Here is a 5,000-nt window from a genome sequence, read left to right as displayed (position 1 = left end):
GGTACGTATGCAGAACAGTTATCTTTTGCCAGGGCTTGAGTGCGGCACGTTTCAGGCGGTCCAACAGCGATGACAGATTAGATGGAGAAGGAGTCTGAATTCCCTGGTGCTCAAAAGTGTAACCCAGGTAGTGCAGCTGTTCTTGCACGTTCAAGGCTGGTATTTTAGCGCCAGATAACTTGAACAGACTTTTAGTTTCGACTGCACACCGTTTGGAGTGTGCCACTCTAATAAATTGAAAGGCCTTGCTTTTTGAGGGATTCACTTCTAAAGCTGTGTTCTTAGTGAACCTCTCAACACAACGCAGATGTTGCTGCATGCCCTCTTTGGTTGACGAGAGGAGAACAATGTCATCTGCAAAGCCAAGAATAGCAAACTTCTCACCATTGACTTCCACCCCATAAGTTTGGTTGACTGATTCCATGAGCTTGTCCATTACCATATTGAAGATGACAGGACTGAGTGGATCACCTTGTTTAACTCCCCTATGAAACTCGACTTCTCCAAAGGTGTCTTTACCAAGTTGGAGATTGGTCGTTTGTCCTTTGTAAGATGACAATATATACTCGAGAGTCAATTCATCCACTCCATGAGACCACAGTGCCTGATGTATGGCACTCCAAGATACCCGATCGAAGGCTTTCGTTAAATCAAGGGCCACCACAAAAATGGGCTTTCCACTAGCCCTATGCTCTTTGATAATTACATCTAAAGAAAGTGCGTTCGCCATGATTCCATCAATGGATCTGAAGCCCCGCTGGGCAGGATGGATGGAAATGACCTGGGCCAACCTGAAAGCCAAGATCTTATTGACCAGACGTACTACCATTGATGAGATAGTTATTGGTCTCCAGTTAGATGGAGAGCGCAGGTCGCCTTTCTTAGGTAGAAGGCAGGTCTTGCTCACTGTAAATACAGATGGTAGTCGTTTTAAACCAAACACCACATTAAGCAAGACATTCAGATCCGAGTTAGGAATATTTCTCAGATGTTCATGAGTCACACCATCAGGACCAGCGGCTGTTCGCTTTAATTTATGAGACCAATTTCTGGTTTCATTCAGTGAGAAAGGCATACTCGTGTCTTTGATGGACTCGGGATTCCTAGGCGGTAGCACGAACTTGGGGCTATGTTCCTCTCTTGCATAATAGCCCTTGAAATAGTCCACGAGCAGACTCCTGTCAGGTCTTGTGGTGGTACCATTCTCCTTCTCACCATTAAGAATTTCTCTTACCAAGTCTGTTCTGCTATTTAGCCACCGATACTGGGCATCTCGGAATCTACGAGCTCTTTCCTGCTGCCGCACTCTTCGCTGTTCATTTTTGCCACCCTTATGTGGCTTCGCGGCCTTTGGCTGTCTCTTGATTCTTCTAGATCTATGTAGTGGTCTAGAATTCAGTTGTTGGACGATTCCAGTGACCTGGTCATCAATCGCGGACCAAGGTGATGAATTATCAAGAGCTAAATCAACCAGCCTTCTGTAGGGAGGTGAGCAATGGTCCTTAATTTCCTCCAGATGGGAAATAATATGTCCATTACTAATCCAACAGCCTTGATCTTGTGGAGTCGCATGACCCACAGATTCTGCAACCTCATCGGGGACCGCACTGATAACTTCTTCCATCCTGCCTTTCACAATCTCCAGGAGCTGTTGGAACTCTGGACGTGATCTCCTTTTCTTGATACCCTCCACAGATCTACCTAACTTTCTACCCAAGTACGTGTTCAACTGTACTTGAGTAGACCACTCTCCCGCACATTCCAGTTCAAGAAACGCCATTTCCTCCATCTCAGCGGCACTCCAGTTCCCTTTCCGTTTGCCACTGGCTTGCACAAGGTCAGCGGCATTAAAGTCAACAGGATGTACTTGTTTCTCATGCAGCCGCCGTCCAATGAAGGTCGTAAATTGCCTAGCACAAAAGGCACATTTGTGCAAGCCGTCCTCGTTGGGCGCGTTAATTATACCTTTGCACCTACGAATATGCTGTTTCTGTTGGGCCGATGTTCGCCTACCGATACCTAACTGACACTTGGGACAAGTAATGCTATTATCTAAACTTGGCGAATCAACATTCCTGCCAAGTCTTGCGTCCGTGGTAACCACAGTAGAAAGTTGAGGGTCCTGTACATTCGGGCCCTCCATCCGAGGCTCCGCTGAATTCATCGTCGCAACTGAGGCTCTCCATGGGAGAGAGGGGAGATAGGCTGCGAACCTGGCACCCCTGCGGCCAATAGGCCTACAAACCAGAGGCTCGTCTCGGATACTAGGACAGAAACCTGTCCCGACACCTCAAACGACGGCTCCAGTATAAACACGAGATTGAACCCGTTGTTCCTACAAGCGAACGGCACTGCCACTATGAGGCCAACACCAATCGAGGGGTACTGGCCAGTGCCAGCAAGGCTCCCCCCGCCCATAGTCCTTGTATTTGCGAGATTCCTCTCGCACCGTTGACAAGTCACCGTCGAGGTCGCTTAAGCGGCACCTCTACCGCACATCTGTGCTATCATTTTCCGCCCTTTACCCACATAACATGGGATTGGGTAGTCCAATAACAGCTTTAAGGGCGACCGCCGTGCGGTCTGCAAGCGGCTCCATCGTGGCCCTAAAAAGGACACTGTCCTCAGAAGGACACTAGGAGGTCCTGAAAAGGACACTGCCCCGATAAGGGCACTTGGATACTAGTGAATCCCACAGTACAACAGTGGCCCGACACCTCAGACGACTACCGCAGCTGTCGCCCGTCATTGACCAAAGACTCGTCTCGGATACTAAGGCGTAGACTGCCTCGACACCTCAAACGACTGCTTTGATACGAGGTCTCGTCTCGGATACTAGTACAGACTGGGTCTGTCCCGACACCTCAAGTGACGGCCCCGTGGCCCTGTCCTATTAGCTGCATAAGCCAGTCGCCCTTTGGCTTGCCTTAGCTCACCTCACGGTAGCTGACAAAGCACCAGACTCTCGCCTCGGGGAGGCTAGGACGTAGGACTTCACCGCAGAGAGGCTAGAGGCACCACACCGATCCCAGCCAGAGGCACGGGGCACAGAGTGACTACCTTATATTTCGCATCTTGCGGGCTTAAGAGAGTCATAGTTACTCCCGCCGTTTACCCGCGCTTGCTTGAATTTCTTCACGTTGACATTCAGAGCACTGGGCAGAAATCACATTGCGTCAACACCCGCTAGGGCCATCGCAATGCTTTGTTTTAATTAGACAGTCGGATTCCCCCAGTCCGTGCCAGTTCTGAGTTGATCGTTGAATGGCGGCCGAAGAGAATCCGCGCACCCGCGCGCCCCCGGAGGAGCACGCTAAGGCGGACGCGGCCTCGCAGCAAGGAAGATCCGTGGGAGGCCAAGGCACGGGACCGAGCTCGGATCCTGCGCGCAGGTTGAAGCACCGGGGCACGAACGCCGCGCAGGCGCGCGCATCCTGCACCGCCGGCCAGCACGAGGCCAACCAACGGCGAGAGCAGACCACGCCCGCGCTAAACGCCCGCACTTACCGGCACCCCTACGGCACTCACCTCGCCCAGGCCCGGCACGTTAGCGCTGACCCACTTCCCGACCAAGCCCGACACGCCCCGATCCTCAGAGCCAATCCTTATCCCGAAGTTACGGATCCAATTTGCCGACTTCCCTTACCTACATTATTCTATCGACTAGAGGCTCTTCACCTTGGAGACCTGCTGCGGATATGGGTACGAACCGGCGCGACACCTCCACGTGGCCCTCTCCCGGATTTTCAAGGTCCGAGGGGAAGATCGGGACACCGCCGCAACTGCGGTGCTCTTCGCGTTCCAAACCCTATCTCCCTGCTAGAGGATTCCAGGGAACTCGAACGCTCATGCAGAAAAGAAAACTCTTCCCCGATCTCCCGACGGCGTCTCCGGGTCCTTTTGGGTTACCCCGACGAGCATCTCTAAAAGAGGGGCCCGACTTGTATCGGTTCCGCTGCCGGGTTCCGGAATAGGAACCGGATTCCCTTTCGCCCAACGGGGGCCAGCACAAAGTGCATCATGCTATGATGGCCCCCATCAACATCGGATTTCTCCTAGGGCTTAGGATCGACTGACTCGTGTGCAACGGCTGTTCACACGAAACCCTTCTCCGCGTCAGCCCTCCAGGGCCTCGCTGGAGTATTTGCTACTACCACCAAGATCTGCACCGACGGCGGCTCCAGGCAGGCTCACGCCCAGACCCTTCTGCGCCCACCGCCGCGACCCTCCTACTCGTCAGGGCTTCGCGGCCGGCCGCAAGGACCGGCCATGACTGCCAGACTGACGGCCGAGTATAGGCACGACGCTTCAGCGCCATCCATTTTCAGGGCTAGTTGCTTCGGCAGGTGAGTTGTTACACACTCCTTAGCGGATTCCGACTTCCATGGCCACCGTCCTGCTGTCTTAAGCAACCAACGCCTTTCATGGTTTCCCATGAGCGTCGATTCGGGCGCCTTAACTCGGCGTTTGGTTCATCCCACGGCGCCAGTTCTGCTTACCAAAAGTGGCCCACTTGGCACTCCGATCCGAGTCGTTTGCTCGCGGCTTCAGCATATCAAGCAAGCCGGAGATCTCACCCATTTAAAGTTTGAGAATAGGTTGAGGTCGTTTCGGCCCCAAGGCCTCTAATCATTCGCTTTACCGGATGACACTCGTACGAGCACCAGCTATCCTGAGGGAAACTTCGAAGGGAACCAGCTACTAGATGGTTCGATTAGTCTTTCGCCCCTATACCCAGCTCCGACGATCGATTTGCACGTCAGAATCGCTACGGACCTCCATCAGGGTTTCCCCTGACTTCGTCCTGGCCAGGCATAGTTCACCATCTTTCGGGTCCCAACGTGTACGCTCTAGGTGCGCCTCACCTCGCAATGAGGACGAGACGCCCCGGGAGTGCGGAGGCCGCCGCCCCGTGAAGGGCGGGGAAGCCCCATCCTCCCTCGGCCCGCGCAAGGCGAGACCTTCACTTTCATTACGCCTTTAGGTTTCGTACAGCCCAA

The 5,000-nt window shown here is 53.3% G+C and overlaps 1 pseudogene; it reads right to left on the bottom strand.

Moving 5' to 3' along the window:
* LOC126177213 (large subunit ribosomal RNA) overlaps positions 1-5,000 on the bottom strand; it is an 8,541-nt pseudogene that overhangs the window by 2,575 nt on the left and 966 nt on the right.

This window comes from Schistocerca cancellata, chromosome 3 (genome assembly GCF_023864275.1).
Source record: "Schistocerca cancellata isolate TAMUIC-IGC-003103 chromosome 3, iqSchCanc2.1, whole genome shotgun sequence".
In the NCBI taxonomy this organism is placed as follows: Eukaryota; Metazoa; Arthropoda; class Insecta; order Orthoptera; family Acrididae; genus Schistocerca; species Schistocerca cancellata.
Note: the sequence above shows the minus strand (reverse complement) of the source record. Positions and strands in the feature narration are given on the sequence as shown.